This window comes from Camellia sinensis, chromosome 11 (assembly GCF_055761805.1).
Source record: "Camellia sinensis isolate YWXY chromosome 11, ASM5576180v1, whole genome shotgun sequence".
NCBI classification, from domain to species: Eukaryota; Viridiplantae; Streptophyta; class Magnoliopsida; order Ericales; family Theaceae; genus Camellia; species Camellia sinensis.
In genome coordinates this window covers 146,705,591-146,732,217 of record NC_138971.1, presented here as the reverse complement: position 1 = coordinate 146,732,217, position 26,627 = coordinate 146,705,591, and the positions used below count along the sequence as shown (strand labels likewise).

The 26,627-nt window shown below is 33.6% G+C and overlaps 1 long non-coding RNA gene and 2 pseudogenes across 1 annotated transcript; all 3 read left to right on the top strand.

Annotated features, from left to right (window-relative positions):
- Nucleotides 1-10,738: 10,738 nt before the first annotated feature.
- On the top strand, nucleotides 10,739-12,381 carry LOC145802745 (putative LRR receptor-like serine/threonine-protein kinase At3g47570 pseudogene; annotated as a pseudogene).
- A 5,264-nt stretch (nucleotides 12,382-17,645) lies between these two features.
- LOC145803286 (uncharacterized) lies at nucleotides 17,646-18,684 on the top strand. Its single transcript, XR_014345399.1, has 3 exons — nucleotides 17,646-17,786; nucleotides 17,884-17,963; nucleotides 18,468-18,684. It is a non-coding gene; the product is annotated as an uncharacterized LOC145803286 (long non-coding RNA).
- A 1,355-nt stretch (nucleotides 18,685-20,039) lies between these two features.
- On the top strand, nucleotides 20,040-20,936 carry LOC145802744 (putative LRR receptor-like serine/threonine-protein kinase At3g47570 pseudogene; annotated as a pseudogene).
- The last annotated feature ends 5,691 nt before the right edge of the window (nucleotides 20,937-26,627 follow it).

Genomic DNA, 26,627 nt, shown 5'->3' with positions numbered 1-26,627 from the left:
GGCTACGAGGTGAAGCCGATGAGGATTATTGACAGACAAGTGAGACAGTTGAGAAACAAATCGATACCAATGGTAAAGGTCGAATGGAAGGAACATTATGGCACAGAAGCCACGTGGGAAAAGGAAGAGGATGTGAGAATCCGTTATCCGGAGTTGTTCTCAGAGCAAGGTAATCTAAGTTTGGGGACCAAACTTCCTTAAGGGGGGTAGGATGTAACAACCCTCACCTTACTCTTGTCATACTTGCATACATTCACGCATGGTCTTGCCTTGTTATATTGTTTTGAAGGTTTTGTCTTGCCTTGATTTGCTTAAAGTTGCTTGCATGATTTTGTTCTTTACTTGGTGTGTGTGTGTGGCCGAGGTCACCTCGAGCTTAGTTCGCCTTTGAATCTTTGTACTTAGAACTGTTTTGAGACCTTGGTCGACCCCCACCTTCACCTCGGGCATTTATTGCCGAGATGTTTTGCACTTCGCGAACCTTGTCCGCAGGCAGGTATGGCCTAGGCCGAGATGTGGCACACCCCGGCCAAGGTGTGGCACAGCTTAGCCAAGTGCCGTCCTCCCTAGCCGATGTCTTTGTTACCCTGTTGCCAGATCTTTGATTGAGCCGATGTCAGGTATTGCCGATGTGTCTTATCCAGCTTGCTGCATACGCTTTGTCAGAGACTTGTCTTATCTATCGATCACCTTTTTGAGTTTAGCCAACCCGATAGCGCCACGTGTCCGAGCTGATTGTTAAGACAGCCGGCAGACTTAGAAACAAATCATTTTTGGTCTCAAATCTTTGTTTTAGAGAGAGAAGCTCTAGAGAGGAGGAAGAGAGGCTTTTGAGTGAGAGTAAGTCTTCCAAGCTTGATCTTTGTGGTTTGATCCGTTGGATCCGAGTTTTGAGGTAAGAACCTTGATCCACTTTGTTTGTTGATATTAACCATCTAGCTGCATTGCATGATCGGATCTGTTTTGCATGTCATGCATCGATTTGAAGTTGGTTTCAGAAGAAATAGATAGTGTTCATGTGTTCTTGAAGAGAGCCTCGTTTTGATCCAAAAGTTTGAAACTAGAACCATGTTTTGTGTTTGTTCTTGCATGACTTTCTTGAATGGGTACCCAGGTCCATGTTTTGAACTCATGGCATGAAAACTCAGATTTTTGTAACAAGTTTTGATCTTGCGTTCATCTTCCTCATGATCATGTTCATCATGTTCTTCATATTCTTCAAAGGGGAAGCCAGGTTTCCCCGACTTTGCTTTTGGTTAAGGTCAGCGGACCACACCTCGGCAAGGTGGTGTGGGACCTCGGCAAAGACCTGGACGGTACCCAGTGCGTTTTCATGAAACGGGAGCAGTGGTTAAACTCCCAGCTTGTTTTTGCTTTGTCATTGACTTGGATCTGGTGTGAATGCCGAGATCATTTGCATACATATAAAGCTTGTTTTGAGGATGTGATTTGCCATGTGATTGTAGGACCTTGATCCTTGCCTTGAGCCTACACCTGAAGAACTAGGTGAGTGGTATTTCTAATAAAGCTATGTTACACTTGTTTTCGACGAATCTTGCTTTGTTTTGTTTTGACAAAAGTATTTTCTAAGCATGAATGAATAGCCTGTTTTGATGTATCAAATATGAGCCTTGTTTTGATGTCAGCCTTGGAAAGTCCCTTGTACTGGAGGACTCTAAACTTTCGCAGTATTAAGTATAAAAGGATACGGTCCTTGTTAAATCGGGCTACGGGCCTAAGTAACACAAGTCCCTTGTACTGGAGGACTCTAAACTTTCGCAGTATTAAGTATAAAAGGATACGGTCCTTGTTAAATCGGGCTATGGGCCTAAGTAACACAAGTCCCTTGTGCTGGAGGACTATAAACTTTCGCAGTACCATTTGAATGATGAATACGGTTCACCCTTGTTTTGCCGATGTCAGTAAGCATTCCCTGGTACTTGTAACCATTTGAATGATGAATACGGTTCATCCCTTGTTTTGCCGATGTCAGTAAGCATTCCTTGGTACTTGTAAGCATTCGAATGATGAATACGGTTCATCCCTTGTCTTGATAAAGTTTGATGTGTTTTGTTTTTGAAAGACTCCGGCTATATTCATGCAAAACCTTTATTTTTAGTACCATTCACTGAGTATTTGTGCTCACCCCTCTCTATATATATGTAGGTGATGAGCAGGACGGCAGCGACGCCTAGACTGTTTTGAAAGCTTGTTTTGGATTCGTGCTTATGTCGGCTTTGCTTTTGTATTTACGTCGGCAATGCCTTTCATTGCATGTCGGCCAATCTTGAAAATCATGCTTCTTGACTTGTATTTCTTTTTTTGTATTTTGTATCTGTCGGCTCAAGAAGCCTTTTGATCAAGATGTAATACGTACCTTGCTTGTTGTATTCTAGTAGTAAGATGAATGTCATTGCATTTGATCTATGCACAGCTCTTATGGACCACTTATATGTTGATTCATCTCTTCCGCATTTGAGAGCCCCGTTATTTATACTCTGATCTTGTTAAGTTTTTGAAAGTTGGCCTTCGGTAATTACGGATTACTGGCCATCACGGCACCAAACTACTAGGGGCGGTTTGGGGTCGTGACAATTTATCTGTCTTGAGATTGAATATCTATTTAGAAATAACTATTTTGAGCTATCAGTGGAGAATAGCCTTGATTGTTGTAGAAATTGCATGAGGATTAGGTGAATTAAAACTAATCCATGGTTGGTTATCATCGAATATAATCATGTTGTAAATACATTGTATATGTATGATTGTTTGAGAGGAGAAAGGGGATGTACTCCATGTATGATTATGTGTTTAAATATATTGTATATGTATGATTGTTCAGGAGAAGAAAGGAGATGTACTCCAATGTTTGAAAGAAGAAAGGGGATGGACTCCATTATAATTAAGTTGGCCGGAGTGTCCTGGGTGAAAATTCCGAAATTTATACATGGGTGCCAATCCCGCGGACGAAATTTTCTTAAAATGGCAGATTGAAGTGTTTGTGTGTTAATGATATGATTGTAGAACCATTGAGTTGTAGTCTCATTTGGGTTATTGAGAAATAATGAAATTGGCTCATGTATTGAAATGAATTGAATAGAAATGGATAACGATTTGGATTTGGTACCTTATGACTATATAAAATGTGAATGTTTTGTCACAGGCATTGTTTATGCATATTGTACTTATACCTTTGTTAAATCTCATATATTGCGTTAGATTATTCCTACTGGGTTGTGGCTCACCTTATTTGAGAACAACATTTTCAGGTAATGATGGCATGCCTCTACTACGACAATAGCATTGGAGGGATTTTGGGAAGCAAGAGCTTCTTTGTCTTGTTTCACTTTTTGTATAGCCTAGGGCTTAAATTGTATGAGCTAGTCTAACTTTTGTTGTAACCAGGCCAAGGCTTGGAAAGGTGTAAGCCTATAGGACATTTATTTATGTTGAACTCTTTTGTACTATTAACTTTATAAAATGAAAGAACGTTACACTCTGATTCATCTAGTTATTTATGAATATTTCGGCTGAATCTATGGTTATGTTTTAGGGGCGTTACAGCATTATAGGAATTTTAGTTGTTATCTATGATGACATCAGCAACTTCTGTTAGTTGCATGAACAACAGTCAAAAAATTGAAGAATCTTGATATTGTCAATTAAAGTAGGCGAGATTTCCGTAATTATTGAAATCACAGGGAAAGTTCCTGTATTTGTCAGAAACCTCAGGGGAGGTAAGTGTAATTTACCTGTTATTTTAAATATAAAGTAGAATACAATTGTAATTTAATAAAAGGGTTGCTGATATCCGATGAATTTGATTTTTTACAAATTTGTTTTACACAATATGCTTAAAAAAATAAGTAATTCAAATTATCGAAATAAAATCCAAAATGATCTTTGACTACTGTGCTTCATGGATAACAAACCAGTCCAAGTCCATTTTTTGTCACAGTAGAACAGTTCAATGAACAAGTAAACAAGTTATTCCAAGGAAATTGTGTTCCTTTCTTCACCACTTCATTAATTTTATTTAGAAAAACCGATGCATACATTATTCAGCTCAGCCACTCACTCAAGATTGCAATCAAAGTATTGCAAAGACATATCCCTTTCTTTCTCAATCCTCCATTTATTTGAATAAAAAATATTTCATAAATTTTTTTTTTTATATAAAATGACTTTTTTCAAATATTTTCTTATATTTAATTATAACTCTAAAATTAATATACTAATAATTATATTACTAATGGATTTATTCACCCAAAACAGTATTACTTGTGGAGTTGACTGGCTGATAGTGATAGTGATAATAATAGTGGTGGTGGGATTGGAGATGGCTAGCACTTTCCACTCAATCTAACTTGACATTTTTAAGATTTACAAAAAAAAATATTTATACTATAAAGTTGGACTGAGATTAAATTTTGGGCCAATTTGGGAACATGGTTAAAAGTTAAATTTTGGGTTTTTAACTTATTTTGGGTCACATATCTATCTTTTTTTTTTACATGTTTTTTCACCCCCATAAAAACAAAAAAAAAAAAACAAAAAACAAAAAATTAATTTTTAACCAACTTTCCAAAACAATACTTTAACTCATTTAATAAATGTTACAATTAAAAAAGGGTAAATTACACTAACACCTCCTAAGGTTTCTATTTAATATAAATTCCTCCCTCACATTTGAAAAATTACGCTTACCTCCCCGTCAGATAAAAATGACATATTTGTCCGTTAACTTTTATACATATAAAATAATAAAATAATACAAATATTTCGTTCATATCATTTCAAATGAAATAATAATCATCTTTGTGACACTTCAATTGTTTAATTAATTTAAATAAACAAATAATAAACAAATAAAATAAACTTTTAATAAAATAAAATATCTGATTCTATAATTATACGTGCTAAAATGTAATTTAAATTAAAGGGCAAATTACAAACACTCCCCTTGAGGTTTGGGGAAAATACAGATTTCTCCCTGAGGTTTGAGAAATTACATCCCGCCTCCTGAGGTTTATATTTCCATAACAAATTGTCCCCTGAGGTTTTTATTTTTATACAGATTCCCCCCTAATTTTTCCTAATTTGTTATGAAAATTTGACCCTTAGGGGGCAATTTGTAATTTTTCAAACCTCAGGGGAGGAATCTGTATTTTTATCAAATCTCGAGGGGGGTTTGTAATTTGCCCTAAATTAAAATTAGATGTATTGTTACTACTAAACTATAACAATGTGGTTAATATATTTTTTGGGTCAAACCAAACATAACCATACAATTAGTAACCTATGTGGACTAAAGTAGAATTAAGATTAAGTAATATGAGTTGTAGGAGATTAGCTCATCTTGAATCAAACATGTGACAAATTATGAGACAAGCAACATGGGAAACCTAAAGGGCTAGAGATGGTACCTATATGCCTCAGCTTGAATGAATCAGCACGGTAGCCAACTGTGCACTCGTTTGGAAAGAAGCGTGGGTTTGGGTTTGGGGCTATTTTAATCATAAAAAAATAAATAAAATTTTTTAATTTAATAAGATAAAATATTACATCTAATTCATAATTATTAAATTTTTTCTCTCATAAATAGTAAAAAAAAACTAAAAAACTTATCCCAAACGAAACTTTTTAGCTCCAGCCTAAAAAGCCAAAAAACTAAAAAATCAAAAAACTAACCCACTCCCCAAACAAACCCTATACAAGGAGCTGAGACTAGAGCAAAGGAACATAAAACCAAAAAGAAAAAGAAATAAAATAGTAAGAGAAGGTGGAACTCAGAGGGATTGAGAAAAAAATATTAAGAGTCAATTTTAGGGTTGGTTTGGGATGTTATAAAAAAGTACACTTTTTGATTTATTGGCTTATATGGGTTGGGTTTGGATTGGGTTGGGTTGGGTTTGATATGATATGTTAGAGAGGTGATGTGATTTAAATAAGATGATGTGACTTAAATAGGATAGTGACTTTTTGACTTTTTGTATTATTTAGGCCAAGTTTGGCATATTGCAAAAAAGTCAAAAATTTAAAAAGTTATCACTATTCACCAAAAGTAAAAAATTATGGCTGCACATCTCCAAATCTTAATTTTTCACTACACACTAATTTATATAATTTTTTAATACACATTTTTCTATAAAAAGTCAAAAAGTTAACTCAAACATCCATATTTTTTCCCTCAATTTTTTAGTCAAAAAAGATAAAAAGTGCACTTATTTAGAACACCCCAACTTGGCCTTAAAGTGAGTTATATTATACATTGAGTCACCATAATATATTTTATTTATATTTTGAGTTATCACAATTTATTTTATGCAATTCATGTTTTATAAGTCATATTAATATTTCAATTACGTTAATTATTTTCTGAACTTTGTTTGCTTAAAATTGAAATCCATGGATATGATTGTTTAAATTTTAGAAATTATTTGACAATAATTGTATAAATATTTATTTTTTTGTAAATACCACCACGGGAGTCTCATGCTTTAGGGGACTTAAATAATCATTAACCTCTAATTGGTCACTTTGTACCATTCTGTTTGTTATGGATCCATTGACCTCTGTTATGATTATCACTTTGGTGACCTGTGTTCTCTTCTACACCGTAGTTATGATTATTTTGCTTATATGATTTTCTGAATTAAAATTTTGTCATTTAAATAATTTATTTATTCAAACTGAATTGTTCACTATTTTAGCCTAAATAATTATCCATTGTGATTTTTGTACCCTCATACTCACTGTATAATATTTTTTATTTTGTCATGTGCTTATAGTTGTTATCTCCTTTCAGGTGATGAGATTTAGCGGGATCGAAATTGGGAATAAATCACAGTTTTTTTTTTTTTTTTACTATATGTAATCCTGATTAAACTCTTGTAATTAAATAAAGCCCAAATAAATAATTTTCTTTTAAATAAACTTTTTTTTTTGTACCCATTTATTTTATTTTATTTTATCCAATTGCGCTATTAATACAAAAAATTTAGAATTATTTTTTTTACTGTCTCGACACCTAACTCCTGGGTACCAAGGTTGGGTCTTGACAATTTTCTTTGGTTTAATTCACACAAAAAATTGAATTTTTTTATTTTTCGTATTTTTTTATTTTTACTGAATTTTTTTAATATTTTAAACAAATTTTTTTTTTTTTTCAGATACACCTAATCTAGATATACTTGAGTATAATATTTTTTGATTTTTTTTTTAACATTCATCAAATATAAAAAAACAAATACAAAAATACCAAAAATTTAATATATTATCTTATTTTGTTGTATTTAATGAATTTTTTAAAAAAAAATTGTGCAAATTTTATACTTTTTAAATAAATCTAAGTTAAATTGATTTAATCTAGATACAATGGTGAAAATAAAATTAAAAAATTTTATTCGTATATAAAAATTTATACAAAAAATATTATAGAAAATGTAAGATGGTCATTCAAAAAATTTTAAAACATAACATCAATAATTCATGGACAATTTATAATGAGATTACATATCTCGAAAAAGAAAATATAATTTGTCAAATATGAAAAAATAATTTATATTAAACAAAAATCTCAAGAGGTATCAGTATAATTTACTCATAAAAAAAAATTTAAAGTAGGAGCACAAGACAGGCCCACAATGTTGACTTCAACCATAGACGTTACTGAAAAGGTGTCCATGAATCAAGAGGGCTCTCGTATGAAAATTATATTACGAAATAAATAAATAAAAATTAGGTAGCGTTTTCAATTCTATTTTTAAATTATAATTTGGATAAAACATATTAATTAAACATATTTTTAAAATATAATTCAAAATTACTTTCAAAACTTTTCTCTTCTCTTTTTTATTTTTATTTTTATTATTAATCAATCACTTTGTCTCTCTCCTATCTCCTCTCATATTCTATACATCAATCAATGAAAAAAATAAAAAATTACAAATCATCCCAAAACTATTTTCAAAACTCATAACCAAATAAATTTTTTATTTTAAAATTAAAATTCAAAAACTTAAAACTCAAAACATAACTCCACATTTAAATCATAATTTTAAAACTAAATCAAACCGACCCTTATTCGGTGCAAGTTCCACTTCATAGAGTAGATGTGAATTTCCTCTATTCATTAGCTAGCAAGTAGGAGCAATTAAGATATTCTTTTTTTAGTAGATTTTTAATTTTTAAGCTTTTTTAAGAGGTGAAAGAAATATGTGTTTAAGAATTATTTTTTTTAGTTGAATAAATAGTTGTGAGAAAAAAATTAATTAATTGATACAAATGATGTGACCCTTTGCACACGGGGTTAAATTTTTGACATTTTGACAATGACCCCTTAATAACACAATAAACTACGGGGAAAGTGAAAAAAAAAAAAAAAACAAAAACAAATTACATTGATAGTCCCTACATTTTAACCTTTGTATTATTTTGGTCCATATCATTTTAATTAACTTAATTTTGATCATTAATCTTAAATTTTGTGTCCCTTTGGTCTGATTGATAATATCAATTAGGGATTTTGAAAGAAAACGGTCACTAAATTTGTTCAGATTAACTTATTAAGTTGAACAATTTATAATTTTTCTATAAAAGGATGACGCGTGATACTTATGTGTGCATTTTTCATAAACAAATATTAAAAATTGAAATTAATTTGATCAAATTGAAACAAAATCATAAATTTTAGATTAAAATCAAGCCAATTAAAATTATAGAGAACAAAATAGCACAATAGCCAAAGAATAAGAATTACTGGTGTAATTTGCCACCAAAAAATAAAAATAAAAATCCCAAGCCTTTGACTCTATAAATACATATATTTGGCTCTCCATTAATGTCTACAAGTTGATCAGCTCCATACCAAACAGAGCCAATAATATTCTATTTTTTACACCAAATGGAGCAAACAAATTCAACTTCTCTCAGTTGTCTACTTAGTACATCTGTAGTTTGTTTTTTCAATTTCTTTTTCATGAACTCTCTTGAACTGATTACCACTGCCAAGGGCAATCCCAGTTTGGTTCTCACCAACGAGACAGACCATCAAGCACTGCTTGCAATCAAGGATTTGATACAAGGAGATCCACTGGGTGCCTTAAGCTCATGGAATCATTCAATTCACTTTTGCAATTGGCAAGGAGTCTCATGCGGTCGTCGACATCAACGTGCGACAGTCCTAAACCTGTCATCTCTCTCATTGGTGGGTTCTGTGTCTCCTCACATTGGGAACCTCACCTTCCTTAGGAGGATTGATCTCGGTAACTATAGTATTCATGGCGAAATCCCACCGGAAATTGGCAAGTTGTTTCGCCTGCAGTATCTTCTGCTTTTGAATAACTCTTTCCAAGGTGAATTTCCTACCAATTTGGCTCATTGTTCGAACTTGAGAGTTATCCATATGGGTGGTAACAATCTAGTAGCTAAAATTCCTACTGAGCTGGGTTTTTTGTCCAATCTCTCCTACTTGAATCTTGGAATGAATCATCTTACTGGAACTGTCCCACTTTCAATTGGGAACCTTTCCAATCTACGTATGCTTTCTCTACTATACAATAATCTAGAGGGAAGCATTCCCACCCAACTTGGGCAGCTTTCCAATTTGCAGGCTCTTCAGCTGTCGGCAAACAATTTGTCCGGTATGGTTCCTACTTCTCTTTGCAATATCTCATCAATCTATTTCTTCTCTATCAATGGCAACCAATTGCACGGAATTCTACCACCAGTTTTAGGCTTGACACTGCCAAATTTACTAGGATTTTATGTCCACTCCAATAAATTCTATGGCCAAATTCCATCGTCAATAGAGAATGCTACGAGACTTGTGCAAATTGATTTTAGCAGCAATTCTTTTACTGGGTCCATGCCTAAAAGTCTGGGAAGACTTGATGCTTTAGAAGCTTTAGCTGTTAATAACAATTCACTTGGAACAAACCAAGTTAATGAATTAACGAGCTTCCTCACTTTATCCAATTGTTCCAATCTCCAAATCTTGGTTTTAGCTTCAAATCAATTTAAAGGTTTGTTCCCTCATTCTATTGCAAATCTCTCCACCAAGATCACTTGGTTCATTCTACAAGACAACTATATATCTGGAAGCATACCTCTTGGTATTGGAAACCTTGTGCATTTGCAATACCTCTTTCTAGATGATAACATACTTACAGGTAGTATTCCAAATTGCATTGGAAAACTCTCCATGTTGGAAATCCTCATGGTTGACAAAAATAACATCTCTGGAGAGATTCCATCGTCTATTAGAAACCTGAGCAGGCTTGGTACACTTGACCTATCAACAAACAGGATTGAGGGAAGCATTCCTATTTCTTTAGGCAATTGTACCAATCTACAACAAATTCATCTTGATTACTATCATCTCACAGGAGCAATACCTTATCAAATCTTTGGTCTGTCTTCATTTATTATTCTATCCTTAAGTCAAAATTACTTAACAGGACTACTACCACAGGAAGTGGGTAACTTGAAAAATCTAGGTGGATTATATGTTTCAAAAAAAAAACTATTTGGAGAAATCCCAGCTACTCTTGGCAATTGTGAAGTTTTAGAATTCCTTTACATCGATGGTAACCTTTTCGAAGGTATAATTCCGACGGCCTTCAGACAATTGAAAGGTATTCAAGAACTAGATGTTTCTAGGAACAACATGTCTGGATAGATTCCAAGGTTTCTCGGGGAGTTTCGGTTCTTTCAGTATCTCAATCTTTCCTATAATATGTTTGATGGTGAAGTTCCGAATGGAGGAGTTTTCATAAACATTAGTGCCTTCACAGTTGTTGGAAATAGTAAGCTATGCGGAGGAATTAAACTATTGCAATTGCCTGCATGCCCAATACAAGTCTTAAATGAATGGAAACGACCTTTCAACCACAGAGTAATAGTTCTAATAGTTACTCTCACTATTGTTCTATTATCATTGTGCATTTTAGCTTTTATTTACCGAAACAAAAGGTCAAGACAGCAAATCAAATTAGCCTCGCCTTTGCAAAACCAATATTTGCAAATATCTTTTGGAGAACTTTTTCAAGCAACAAATGGGTTCTCTCCATCCAACTTAATTAGTGAGGGAAGATATGGTTCTGTTTATAAAGGGATTCTCAACTCCGATGAACAAATTGTTGCTGTGAAGGTGCTCAAACTACACGAACGTGGAGCGAACAAGAGTTTTGTTACAGAATGTGAAGCATTGAAGAACATTCGCCATCAAAATCTTGTCAAGATAATTACAACTTGCTCAAGCATTGATTTTAAAGGCAACGACTTCAAGGCTTTGGTCTTCGAGTTCATGGAAAATGGGAGCTTAGAAAATTGGTTACACCCAAGTCTTTTAGAGCAACATGAACCTAAGAACTTGAACTTTGTTCAAAGGCAAAACATTGCCATTGATGTGGCATGTGCATTGGATTATCTTCACCATCATTGTGAAATGGCTTTTATTCATTGTGATTTAAAGCCAAGTAATATTCTTCTTGACCGTGATTTGTGTGCCCATGTGAGTGATTTTGGCTTGGCAAAGATTTTTTTAGCAACCAATGGAATTTCTATTCATTAGCAATCAGGTTCAATTGGGATTAGAGGAACAATTTGCTATGTTGCCCCAGGTAATTGTTTATTGCTTCTTACGTTGAAATTGATTAAGAAATATTATTTAGTTACATTATATTATTATCTTGTGGTGAACTAAAAAACCAATTATGAGATTATATAGAAATTAAGCCATGTTTTCGAGATGACTTTCCTTGACTTTGCCTTATTGTTTGTATAGTTACCACAACAAATTAAATCAACCATTATCCTACCCCTATGGTATTTGAATGTAGATTTTTACCCTGAGATAATTTTATCTTTTGAAATGTTGAACTCTTTTTTTTTTTTTCAGCAAAAGATATACAACTTATTAGTTCAACAATCATACCAAAAGTAAAAATTTTGGGCATTTTTTTTAACTATTTCATATTGCATGCAGAGTATGGTATGGGTGTAGAGGTATCAATGCAAGGTGATATGTACAGTTATGTAGTGTTACTACTAGAAATGTTCACTGGAAAAAGACCAACTAATAACATGTTTACGGGCAATGTAAACCTCCATAGCTACGTACAAATGTATCTTCCGGAGCAAGTAATGCAAATCGTTGATCCCCAAATCATATGGGAAATGGAAGAGGAGCCAAGTAGGAGCATGCAAAGTAGTACAACCAACATTTCTAAACTAGAGGCTTGCCTAGTACCAGTCTTTCAAATTGGAGTTTCATGTTCTGCTAAAATGCCGAATGAAAGAATGAGTGTGAAAGATGTTCTCAAAGAACTACACAAGAATAGAAATGCATTTCTTGGGGTTAGGGGACAAAGGCATTAGGATGGAAAAAGAAATGATTCTTACATAAAGTCGCATCTGTAGATTATTTTGATGTTATAGGATTTTCTTTCCCTCACTTTTCTTCTCCCCCTTCTTTTCTTTTCTGAATTTATAATTGTTAAGCTAGGAAAGGCATGAAAGTGGTTGTACTTGTGGCATTGTCATCAAATATTTATACCTAGTTAAGGTTTCTACATGTTTATATGTATGCCCTCTCTATCTAGTTTTGTCATAGTTTCGTTTTTTGGTTTATGCTCTCTAATAGTTCTATTGTATATAAGGGAGCTTGGCTCAAAACAAAAAAACTGATGCCATAGAAGCTAAAAGAGAAAAACAAAAACAAAAAAAAAAAGATTTAGCTCATAATATGATGGATTATGAAGTTATCATACATCACATACTAACCAATATCACTCATATAAATTATTGAGCAACGAGAAAAATGTTTCATTTATGTTGATTTCACTCTCATCATATATTAATCTAAAACGTAACCTGATGGTGTAATGGTATCAATGACATATTAGTTAGATGCAAAACTAATACTTAATCAATGTATATAGCTAATGGGAAATATGAATAATTGTTATTACAAGGAAAACAAAAATTTACTAGTAGAAAGTGTTAAAAAAATAAAAACACAATGCTAGCAACAATCTTCTAGTCTATAACCTACCTATAAAAGCAGGAAAATCTACCTCTAACATCAGTGTGTCTAACCCAGGTGAAATGGAAAATTCACCCTTGTTGAAGATTGCTGAGCAAGATCTCCATCGATTGGGTCTTCTCCAGCAAGCCGTTCATCACCTCTTCCCGTGTGTGTTGCTGCAGCTTTCCACTCAGACTTCTTCCACAAGTTCTGCTATTTTAGGAGGTGTAAACTGTTACCTTGCTGCAAATTACTCTGAGTTTGGTCCAAGAAACAAAAGAGGCATGACATTCCTCAACTTCCATATTCCAGTAGGTGTGAATTCCATTTCTTAATTCCATTGTCCTATGTTTGCTTCATTGAAAATTGTTTTCAGATGTTTGTTTATGAGCTTGGTTAGTGCCGACATTGAATTGAATTTGTTTTTTGTTCAAATTAATGTTCATGCATTTGTGCTTTGGTTTGAAGTTCTTTTTAGTATCTGTAAATGAATCCCTTATTCCTACTTGTGCCTCAACATTTTAAGTTTCAATTGAAATTGTTGTTTTTAAATGAGTAGTCAGTAGTTGATGTTGAAGCACCATTAAGAAGAATAGGAAGAAAATAGTTTTTTAACAAAAGAAGAGAAGACAATAGTTCATCTGATCTTAATACAATTATCTGCCTTTGTTCAAGTGAGCATTCAGTAAAACAAAATAGTAATTTGCCCGAGATATTGAAAATTCCTTGTTTTGGTTTTGTTGGTTGCTTGGAGTTTGTTTGAATATAATTTGAATTAGTTTTCTTTGTGTTTTAATAAAATTTGAATTACCAAAAAAAATTTAAAAAATTGAATGTATGTAACTTTGTAAATGCATCAAGTTGTGTTTAGTCTTGTGTGGATGCAACATTCAATTCCAAAGTGTTCTTTTAGAGTTTGTTTTGTGCCAATTCAAATGGGTTACAATTTTTTTCTTTTGTTTTTCAATTTACCTTTTTTGTATTGCTAATGATATTAAACATAGTTCAATTTACCTTTTAAGCATAATTTTAGTTGGATTTTCACTGTGAATGAAAAGATTAGAGAAGCCATTGTTCCTCAAGTAATCTGTTCAAAGATTTTAATTCTGGTGAGAGAGGTAAATTTCAAATCTTTTAATCTTAGTTGCTTTCCTCAGGCATGCAATATCTAATTGTCATGATCTTAGGTGACATTTGTGAGGTAGTTTGGATGTTTTGCAATCTTACTTGGACTGCTTTTATATGATCTGTAGTGAAATAGTAAATGTTAGCAATTTAGAACTCTTTCAGTGCCAACAATAAACAGTCCTTCCAAAAGATTTTTAGTAGAACAACAAAGCTAGCCCTGAAGTCAATTTAGGATCTAAATCTGCCCAGATATGGAGAGCTCTTAGTAAAATAAAACTTCTTTTGTTTTATTGCCGCATAGTTGATACCGAAGGATATGAATATTGCAAATTACATTTTTTTTTTTCAAGAATATTTTCAAACTCATCCATTTAAATTTTTTTTTAAACTCTTTTATTTTCATCAGTAGAAACACAAATTCTTGTATTACAGGTTTGCATAATTATAGTGAATTCTCCAAGGCACTGAATCAAGAAAGGCAACATAAGTGCCAATGAGGCCATATTTGTTGACTGTAATCATAGTTGGAATACTATATATGGAGCATATTGAGTTACTTGGGTTTAAGCTCTATAGTTCTTTGATTTTTCAAGTTGATCCCAAACTTGACTCATTAAGCACCAAGAAACCATCCTTCTACATGAACCAATCTACTTAAGCTTCCATTCAATCAAAAGCCAAGCTTGATATTTTTTAGCAACATAAAAGAAAATGTCATTTTCACATCATCTACTCCGCCCAATCCATTTACCTTTAATTGATTAATTTCTTAACCCCCCCCTCCTTTTTTTTTTCTTCTCAGGTCTGAGAACATTATTCAATGTAGAGAAAAGAGGTTAGCCCTGATTGAAACCCTATTGTGAGCTTGGGATGACAGATTCCTTAACACTACTTTTCATTAATGAATTTCAACCCTCCCCCTGTTTTCTTGTAAAAAAATGGAAGAAGACAAAGTTGAAAGAGGATATATTTTTTGTTTTTGTTTTTTGTTTCAGTGAACTGCCTATAAAGCCAACCCAGGGCTCCTATCTGTGCTCTGGAAAGCTTCCAGTTTGGTGGTGAACACATATACGCTGTATGCTTACAGTTTGGAATTTATTTTCTACGTACTCTTGGCGGTGGCCCCTGAATTTCGTTTTAAATCCTCATGAAACTCTCTTCCATCAATTGTTACAGATCTTCAATTCAGGGAAAAGCCTTTTGCTTTCCCTTACCCCCCCTCTGGTATGTACCTCATTTGTTTCTCTTAATTTAGTATCATTATCTTAATTTCTTAATCCATTTTTGCATCAATAAATAGAATATCTGTTAGTGTTTAAAATTTTTTGTTTCCTCCCCAGCCGATAAGCAACAATTACATTCTTTAGTTAGGTTTTGGAGAGAGTGATTCTCAAGTTCGCTGACTCAATTGACGGAAGCATGCCAGCTATTCGCTAAAATTCCAATAAGAGCATTCCTTATGTTTCTTTTTTTTTTATTTTTTTCCCCTCGATTTGTTTACTTTGTTTTTGGTAGAAGTTGTTTACTACCTTATTCCGAACATGCTTTCGCTACTCAATTGTTTGGTATTAGATACAAAAACTAGAAAACCAAATTTGGGAAACGGATCATGTGAAGTATGGTATGGAGAGAAGATATTCACATCTCATTTTGCATTCTTATGTTTCTGCAGATATATGTGCATAGCAAAATCGTGATGATTGATGACTGTATATCCTTGATAGGAACAACTAATATAAATGACAGGAGTTTACTTGGATCAAGAGATTCTGAGGTATCAACTTAAACTTTTGGATCCTTTTGCATTAATGTTTTCCATTCTTTGGTCAGGTATTTTAAATTGCAGAACCGAATACAGTATGATTTATCTCGTAGTTGATTGCATAATGGAACTCATTTATTTTTCATTACCCTTTCTTTCAGAAACTATAAACATGAGCTCTGTATTGAAGGTGGGGCAAAGAATTTTTGTGCAAATTTGTAGGTTTTATTGGGAAAAAAATAATACTTGGTTCTTAATATATAGTCTGCAAGTTCGAAAATTTTGCATCTTTTGAAAATTTTGCATCTGTGGATTCTCTTTGTTCCTTTTTTTTAAAAACAAATATAATAATTGTGAAGTGAGCCATTGACGCTCTTTGCATAATGATTGGAGAGGCAATCAGAAGAGTGGTGGAATCATCTGATCTACAGACGATAAGATTAGATAGATTTTTGTGATAACTTTCTTCTTTTTGAGTTCTTTTGCTGCGTCTACATTATATGAGTATTACCTTTTTTTTGGTTCAAGCGAGAACAACTTTCATAGATGGATTGATAAGTCACAATTTCTCAATACAAGTTGTTGAACAATTCAAATTTTTTTTACCCCTTTAAAATGTACAAATTAATAACTAAAGTAGTAGATACAACTCTTTGCTTTCAGATTGCTATTCTTAACACACGAAATTTTGTTGTTATTGCTGACTTCTTGAATTGTTTCTCCATTTAGTTACACCCAATCATATTACTAGCAACTCCAACTTCTTCTTGACAAACTACACATCTATCATGATATACCCTTTCATTTTAATTTACAAATCTCCTCCACTTTTTTGTAGTAGTTTCTCTTAGTTGTAAACAAAAATGCTATTGATTCAGATTGGTGTACTTATTGAAGACAAAGAATTTGTTGATTCATGTATGGGAGGAAAGCCTTGGAAGGCAGGAAAATTTTCTTCAAGTCTTCGCCTTACGCTATGGTCTGAACACCTTCGTCTTCCAACAGAAGAGGTTTGTACATCTACCAAAACATTTTTTTTTTCTTTCTTGTCATAATGACTATAGCCAAGCCACTGTTGCCCCTGGATACTGTATCGTGACAGAATTGATTGGGAAGATCCCTCCATTTTTCATTTTTCTTCTTTTAATTGACAGCTCATTAGGCATAATCCAAGTTTCATTAGCCATTTAATAACCACCAAGAAAAAACATAAGCTAAGAAAATAACTTGTCAGACTTTGTTTAACATAATAAAATATTGTTATTTGTGTTTTGAATAATTTCCTCTCTTTTTTTTCTGTCGTTAATTGTTTGATAAATTGTCTTTTTCTTAGGTTCTAAAACTTGATGACCTTCATCTGTTAGTATTGAAAGCTTGTGAATATCAAGTCCATTGGTGCAAGTGCATGATATAAGTCTTCATGAACCATTTCTGTCCAACAAAATGAAATTGGGGTAATGATCAAAACATGATCCACACCTAAGTTTTCTCTTTAAGTGATAAGTTTAGAAATAAAATCGATAACTTTAGAATGAATTTTTTTAGTTAACTTGTCTCTTTTTTTTTTCTTTTTTTTTTTTTTTTGTTTGACCGTCATTCATCAAAAGGTTATACCTACTTTAGATAAAATGAATGAATGAACCAGCTATTGGATCTTCTGGTTAAACCCATCCGTTGAGGTTTGTTATGGTAAAGATTGAGGAAAATAAAGAAATATGAAAAATAGAATCAATACGACAAGATGGAAGATGTGAATTTCAAGCAATGGTGAATTTGGAGTGGAGCCAGGCTCCAGCTTGAAAGCAACTAGTAATGGATTAAGCAACTTGCGTGAAACTGGAGTTCTCAATAAGGGGCGGTGTTTTTGTCTGTCAATTAACATACAAAATTTACCAATTAAGACTATATTTTTGTTTGTTGGGTATTTTTATTCACTTTTTGTTTTGCAATTATTGTTTTCCAGTCCTATGAAGAACCATGGTGTCCATTGATATCCCAACTCATAAGTCTTTGTGCTTTCAATCATCCCCAGATGTTGTCAAGGTAATCTTTTTCATTGCTTGATTTTCAATAGATCAATAGATTTGCTTCCTAATTTAATTCTATCTACCTGGAATTGTATGCTAAATTAGTGGCATTTCTGTTTGCCTCTATTAGTAATAATTTTTTTTTTAACTATTAGTAATATGTCTTACAGTAATTTGGACTACATGAATAGATGTTAGATTGCAATGGTTTGTGCCAATTATATTGGGCATATATCATTGAAATGCTGCTTGATTCTTTTGAAGAAATAGTCACCTTTATGCTTATATTTCTTCCTATTTTATAATGATTTTAGTGGTTTAGGTTTTAGCTGCATGTCCACAAGCACATGCTAATAAAAAGAGGTGGTTGCAACATCCATTTGACTAGAGAAATCATGGCCATACATATGCCCATTACTCACAAGAGCTGCTTATAGGAGATTTAAAGAATTCTTCCATACTAATTTACTAGCTTACTAAATGAGTATACCTTTCTAATTTGCAAATCTTCTTGTTACAGGGAATTCATGACCAGTGGAGCATAACCATACACGTAACCTTTGACAAAGTATTGGCTGGATGCAAGAAGGGAAAAAAAACTATTTAACTAATCCACAAAGTATTTTCGTTTTTTCTAGGACAACAAGGGACTGACTTGTTTTTTGGTTCCCAATTTCGTTAAATGTAAACTGTGATTATAATTATTCAATAGAAAAGAAGAAACAGTGCGTTTTTGTGATGGGGATTTTTTTGAAAAAAAATAATTTCAATTTTGTTCTCTTATTATTTCTACCAACAATAATGCGACCCCCACACGTGTAGCGGGTGGGGGTCCAACTAGTAAAATAAAAAATCCCAAATTGCAAGTTAGTATAACAATAGCAACCCAACGAAAACACATAATGCAACTACATCAGGAAATAGAAAATTCTGGGTCCAGATCTTCAATCCGATGCACCACCAAAGGACTCCCTCTATCGATTGAGAGGGAAATGAGGGGTCTCTTCTCTGTCTCTCTCATTGTTTGGCGCTGTTTTTGTTTTTTCAGACTTAATCAAAATGACGTAATTTTGATTTCTCTTAATTTCAGCCATTGGATCGAACTATAGAGAGATCACTCTAGAGAAGGAACTCTGGAGGATCTAAACTCCCATATGAGAGGTATGTGACCACTTTGTTGGAGAAATGAGACAACATGATCATGGATTCATGTGGAAAATGGGTATACACATAATCATATTGTGTACTAGTATATTCATGTGCAAATTGCATTGTTTTCAAAAATAAAATTAAATCAATGATAAACATTTCATGAATTGTAAATATTTTTTGTAAGGCACCATGATTTATAATTTTTCCATAATTTTGTTCCCTCCTTCTACCTAATTCCAAAAATTTTCTACAAACGAACTGAATCATTCATAAATAGCTCATTGTAGGTTGGTCCTACTAATGGTAGTTCTAAGAGTTGTCAATATGATGCACAAAATATTAAAATATTTATAATCTTAATGACAAATTACACCGATTGTCCTATATTTTTGTCCTTCTGTCATTTGATTTTTATAATTTCAATTGGCTCGATTTTGATATTAAATTTATAATTTTGTCTCAATTTAATCCAATTTATTGCAATTTTTAGTATTTTTTTGAAAGAAAATGTATACATAAGCAACACGTATTATGATTTTATATACAAAATTATAAATGTGTTCAATTCAATGAGTTAATTTCAACTAGCTTAGTGACCATTTTTCTTAAAAACCTAATCGACGTCATCAATTTGACTAACTTAACACAATTTAAAATTAAAGGTCGAAATTGAGCTTTTTGAAATTATAAGCACCAAAATGATAAAATGAGCAAATTGCAAGGACTATCAATGTAATTTACTCTAATCTTAATACACTGTTCACATATCTCAAAATATTTTTACATATTTCCATACAGTTTTTATACATTTTTTAAACAATAACAACCACCCTTACAAGCATTGAAGAACATTCACCATTGAAATCTTGTCAAGATAATTACAGCTTGCTCAAGCATTGATCTTAAAGGCATTGACTTCAAGGCTTTGGTCTTCGAATTCATGGAAAATGGGTGCTTAGAAAATTGGTTACACCCAAGTCTTTTAGAGCAACATGAACCTAAGAACTTGAATTATGTTCAAAGGCTAAACATTGCCGTTGATGTAGCATATGCATTGGATTATCTTCATCGCCATTGTGAAATGGATTTTATTCATTGTTATTTAAAGCCAAGTAATATTCTTCTTGACGGTGATTTGTGTGCCCATGTTAGTGATTTTGGCTTGACAAAGATTTTTTTAGCAACCAATGGAATTCCTATTCATCAGCAATCAAGTTCAATTGGGATCAAAGAAACAATTGGCTATGTTGCCCCAGGTAATTGTTTATTGCTTCTTACGTTGAAATTGATTAAGAAATACTATTTAGTTACATTATATGATTATCTTGCGGTGAACTAAAAACCAATTACGAGATTAGAGATGACTTTCCTTGACTTTGCCTTATTGTTTGTATAGCTACCACAACAAATTAAATCAACCATTGTCCTACCCCTATGGTATTTGAACATAGATTTTAACCCTTGAGATAATTTTATCTTTTGAAATGTTGGCCTTTTTTTTGTTTTTTTCAACAAAAGAAATACAACTTACTAGTTCAACAATCATACCAAAATTTAAAATTTTGGGCATTTTTTTCACCATTTCATATTTGCAGAGTATGGCATGGGTGAGGAGGTATCAACGCAAGGTGATATGTATAGTTATGGAGTGTTACTGCTAGAAATGTTCACAGGAAAAGGACTAACTAGTAGCATGTTTATAGGTAATGTAAACCTCCATAGCTATGTAAAAATGTGTCTTTCGGAGCAAGTAATGAAGATCATTGATCCCCAAATCATATTGGAAATGGAAGAGGAGCCAAGTAGGAACATGCTGTTGGAACAATCTTCTGTGTAAATAAAATAAATTGAAACAAAGCCAAACAAAATAAAATAAAACTTACATAATTTATTTTGTTGAATCAAATAAAAATTAAAAGACCAAGTCGAGTGTGTGACACTCTGTCCTTAAGACAAATTTGCCCCGCTACGGTGCTTACGGTTGAGTGGCGTCTATCTCCCAGGATACAATGATCTTCACAAACTTGTAGTAGCACTCTACACAAATTTGTACGGTGAACTAGAACCTTGTGTTCTTATACTCTCCTTATTTTATCTCTAAAACTAATATGAAGAAATAATTCAAACAAATGAAATCTAGACAGCCAGAACAATATTTATCTGACTAATTTTCGGATGTGTAAAATGCTGAAATATGGTATGTATTTATAGGGCCAAACAGGTATCAATTCAAACCTTAAAAGGTATGAATTCAAACTGAGCAGGTGCAATACTCAAACAAACAGAGTCGGTTTCAAACTGTAACAGAACTATTGGCAGTTTTTCGGACAGATAACTGCCCAGCAGTTTGAATCTGTTTGGGTTCAAAATCTGTTTGAAAGATAATAGGAATGGGCACAATTATTTGGACAAATTTGAATTCAAATTTTAAATTAAAATTCCCGCAATAATTTTTGAAAAAATTCAAAAGAATTTTGTCCAAAAAATTAATACAAGAACCAACCCGACCCACAACCATGCCCGGCACGGCTTGGCTCGGCCGAAGGGACAGCGGCGCTGGCGCGCGCGCGCGTGTGTGGTGGTTTGGGCTAAGGTTCACTTTGTCCATAACTCCTCCCTTCTACAAACTTGGGGCGCCCCTTGGGGTCCAACCCAAGTGTTGTAGGCTAGAGCTTATAAACTCAACAAAACTCTCTTAAAGTTTCAATGTAGGACAAGTCTCACAAGGAAACCCACATTTAAAACTTAAATGTTCTATTCCATGAACCCGAAAATAACGTCATGTTCCCATTCACTCATGAATGATTTTGACGAACCGTCTTCACCGTGTGACTTGCCACGCGGCAAGAAACACTTTACCTCTTCGGATCCACCGCAAAAGACGTTTGAGGCCCACTCAATTTTAGGCTCTAAGTTGGCCCAAAATATGCCTATATAAACCAATTTTTTCCAACAATCCCCCATATGAATGGAATTTGACAGAGAGAAAATGCAACATGATCTAATTACAGAGAGTACAGAAATTAGAAATATTCTGCAAAGGATAGGTAGCTTTTGGCTTTAAACCTTCCCTTGTGAGACACTATCAGATTTACTAGCTAACCAGTGAACATGATGTCTTGAACTGTTCAGTCGTTTGTGTAAACCAAGACAATAGAACTCACACAATGTATCCCCAGACACAATTTAGTTCTCACTATTGTGTTCATTTTGGCCCTAAACAACCTGGTCTTTCATGAGTGCTCTAGAGAATTGTGGCCCTTCACAAATCTCATAGAACCGGCCCAGTTCACACTCATATAGGTGATTCTTATAAAGTGTATCCTGCCATACTCCACTAGGTACACCTAGATAGAAGAATCATTAAAAGTATTGCTTAACCTAAAACGCTGCAGACATCACTATTTCATCATAAAAATGGGTAGGAGTTTAACTCCTCGGTGATCCTTCTGAGTCATACACAACTCGGTTGTCCCTTTGAACCTAAATCTTGGGATCTCCAGTCAACTAGGTTGGGTTGCCGTTGTGGTAACTCTTATTTAATAGGCTTAAGACCCATTCCCCTCGATGAATTCTCAACTAACTCTCTTGCTAACCCTTTGGTTAGTAGATCTGCTATGTTGTCTTTAGACTTTACATAATCAATGGAAATAATTCCATTAGAGAGTAGTTGTCTTACGGTATTATGTCGATGACGAATATGTCGAGACTTACCGTTATGCATATTACTCTGTGCTCTACCTATTGCAGATTGACTATTGCATTATATGCATATAGCAGGCACCGGTTTTGGCCATATTGGAATATCTTCAAGGAAGTGGCGAAGCCATTCTGCTTCTTCCCCTGCTTTGTCTAAAGCTATGAATTCTAATTCCATAGTAGACCTAGTAATACAAGTCTGTTTGGAAGATTTCCAAGATACAGCCGCCCCACCAAGAGTAAAGACATACCCATTGGTGGACTTTGAGTCTCTAGTATCCGATATCCAATCTGCATCACAGTAACCTTCAAGTACTGTTGGATATTTAATATAATTCAGCCCGATGTTACGAGTCAATCGAAGATATCTTAGAACCCTTATAATTGTTTTCCAGTGTTCTACTCCCGGATTACTCGTATACCTACTTAATTTACTTACTGCATAAGCTATATCTGGGCGAGTGCAGTTCACCAAGTACATTAAGCTTTCAATAATTTGGGCATACTCTATTTGAGAAATACTTTCCTATACATTCTTAGATAGAAACAAATTAACATCTACAGGTGTTCAAGCAAGATAATCATCATCTTTGCTGAATTTGTCAAGTATTTTCTCAATGTAATGAGATTGTGACATAGCATAAACTTCTGATATTTTGGTAATTTTCATACCAAGAATTACATCAGCAATGCCCATGTCCTTCATGTCAAAATGTTTATTCAACATTTTCTTGATAGTTTTAATCATATCATTATTACTACCTATGATAAGCATATCATCTACATAAAGACATACAATGACATAACATTTGTCTGTGTTTTTAATATAAACACATTTGTCACACTCATTAATTTTGAATCCATTTGACATCATTGCCTTGTCAAATTTCTCATGCCATTGCTTTGGCGCTTGTTTTAAACCATATAATGATTTAACCAATTTACACACTTTCTTTTCTTTTCCTGGAACAGAAAAACCTTCTGGTTGTTCCATGTAAATTTCTTCATTTAACTCACCATTTAAGAAAGCGGTTTTCATATCCATTTGATGAATTTCTAGATTGTATAGAGATGCAATGGCAATTAACATTCTAATGGATGTTATTCTAGTAACCGGTGAGTATGTGTCAAAGTAATCAAGACCTTCTTTTTGTCTAAATCCTTTGACCACAAGTCTTGCCTTGTATTTGTCAATTGATCCATCCGCTTTCAATTTTCTTTTGAAAATCCACTTGTACCCAAGAGGTTTACAACCTGGTGGCAAATCTACCAATTCCCAAGTGTGATTTTGCAAGATGGATTCAACTTCACTATTAATAGCTTCTTTCCATAAAGGAGCCTCAGGACTGGACATAGTCTCTTTAAAAGTTAAAGGGTCATTTTCTAACAAAAATGTTAGAAAATCTGGACCAAAAGATTTTGAGATTCTAGCACATTTACTAAGCCTAAGTTCTTCTTCCTCATTTTGATCTAACTCTTGTTCTTGATCATGTTCTTGATCCTGACTAGTAATAGCATCATGAGATCTTTTATTGTTAGTAGTCTCTTGTCCAGTCTTATTTGGAAATACATGTTTAAAGAAAGATGCATTCCGAGATTCAATAATAGTATTTACATGCATTTCGGAATATTCTGATCTATGAATCAAAAATCGATATGCACCACTATTCTTGGCATAACCAATGAAAATGCAATCAATGGTCTTAGGACCTATTTTAGTCTTTTTAGGACTAGGAATAGCCACTTTAGCTAAACACCCCCACACTTTTAAGTATTTGTAAGATGGTACTCTTCCATGTCACAATTCATAAGGTGTTTGATTCACTTTCTTTCGGGGTACTTTATTAAGTATATAATTAGCAGAAAGTATTGCTTCCCTCTACAAGTTCTGAGGTAATCTAGAACTTATTAACATGGCATTCATCATTTCTTTTAAAGTCCTATTTTTCCTTTCAGCTATTCCATTTTGCTGAGGTGAGAAAGGAGCGGTGATTTGATGAATCATTCCATGTTCTTTACAAAATTCACCAAAAGGTGATTCATATTCACCACCTCTATCACTTCTAAGTTTCATGATTTTCTTACCAAGTTGATTTTCAATTTCATTCTTATATTGAATGAAAGTTTCCAAAGCTTCATATATCTAGTATAGTCATCTATAAAAGTGATAAAATATTTTTTCCCACCTCTTGTTTGAATTGATTTAAAATCACATATGTCACTATGAATTAATTCAAATGGTTCCGTACTTCTTTCAATTGAATGAAAATGAGTTTTGGATAAATTTGCCTCAACGCAAATTTCACATTTATGATTTGAATCAATGTCAAATTTAGGTAAACATTCCATATTAATTAATCTATGCAAAGATTCATAATTAACATGTCCTAGTCTACCATGCCATAAATTTGAAGACTCAAGCAAGTAAGAAGAAGATGTATTATTATTAATAACTGAGGGTACAAAAGTCATTACATTTAACTTGAAAAGGCCATCAGATATGTAGCATTTTCCTACATACATCCCATTCTTAGTAAGTACAAATTTATCACTCTCAAAAACTAGCCTAAACCCATTCTTACTCAACAAAGATTCGGAAACAAGATTCTTACGAATGTCCGGTACATGCAGCACATTGTTGAGAGTGAGTTCCTTTCCAGATGTCATCTTAAGTACAATCTTTCCTTGTCCTTCGACTTTGGAAGTTGAGGAGTTGCCATAAAAAGTTGTTCACCATTGTCCACTGTTGAATAAGATGTGAACATCTTTTTGTCGACACAGATATGGCGAGTAGCACTAGTGTCCACCCACCATTCTTTAGGATTTCCGACAAGATTTGCCTTGGAAACAACTGTAGAAAGATTGATGTCATCTATACCATTGAAAATATTGTCCACTTCGGTCATATGGGCTTGAGCAGGCTTCTTGCTTGTTCTTCTTTTGCTTTTGCCTTTGCTACGGCAATCTTTGGCCCGATGTTCCTCTTTGTCACAGATGTAACATTTGCCATTAAACTTGTACTTTTTATTTCCCTCATTCCCCCTTTTAGAGCCTTGTGATGAACTTTCTCCAAAAGACTTTCGTTTCTTGGTTTTTGAAGCATGTTCCACCACATTTGCCTTAGACTCCATAGGATGCTTAACAACCCGCTTTTCAGAATTGCGGTTTTCCTCCTCAATCTTCAAACGCACAATTAATTCTTCCATAGACATTTCTTTGCGCTTGTGTTTGAGGTAGTTCTTGAATTCCTTCCAGCCTTGTGGTAATTTCTCAATTAAAGTTGCAACTTGGAAGGATTCACTGAGAAACATACCTTCTACGTGAATGTCATGCAGAATGAGTTGGAGATCTTGAACTTGGCTAATCATAGCTTTAGAATCAACCATTACAAAATCCAGGAATTTGCCAACCACAAATTTCTTTGAGCCGGCATCTTCCGTTTTGTATTTTTTCTCCAACGACTCCCAAAGTTCCTTTGCTGTCTTCATAGGACTGTAGACGTTGTATAATGTGTTGTCAAGTCCGTTCAAGATGTAGTTCTGGCAAAGGAAATCCGCATGTTTCCAGGCATCAACCGCAGCAACCACTTGCCGGTCAGTTTCATCCTCTTTCAAAATAGGAGCATCCTTACGGAGGAAACGAGCCAGGTTTAGAGTTGTAAGATAGAACAACATTTTTTGTTGCCATATTTTAAAATCAGTTCTTGAGAACTTCTCTTGCTTCTCACCGTGATTTACTGGTACTGTCACCACAGGAGAGGTGGGTTGGTGCAATTGCAACCACCATAATAGTACTTGTTTGGGCATTAGTTTCAGTAGCCATCAATTAG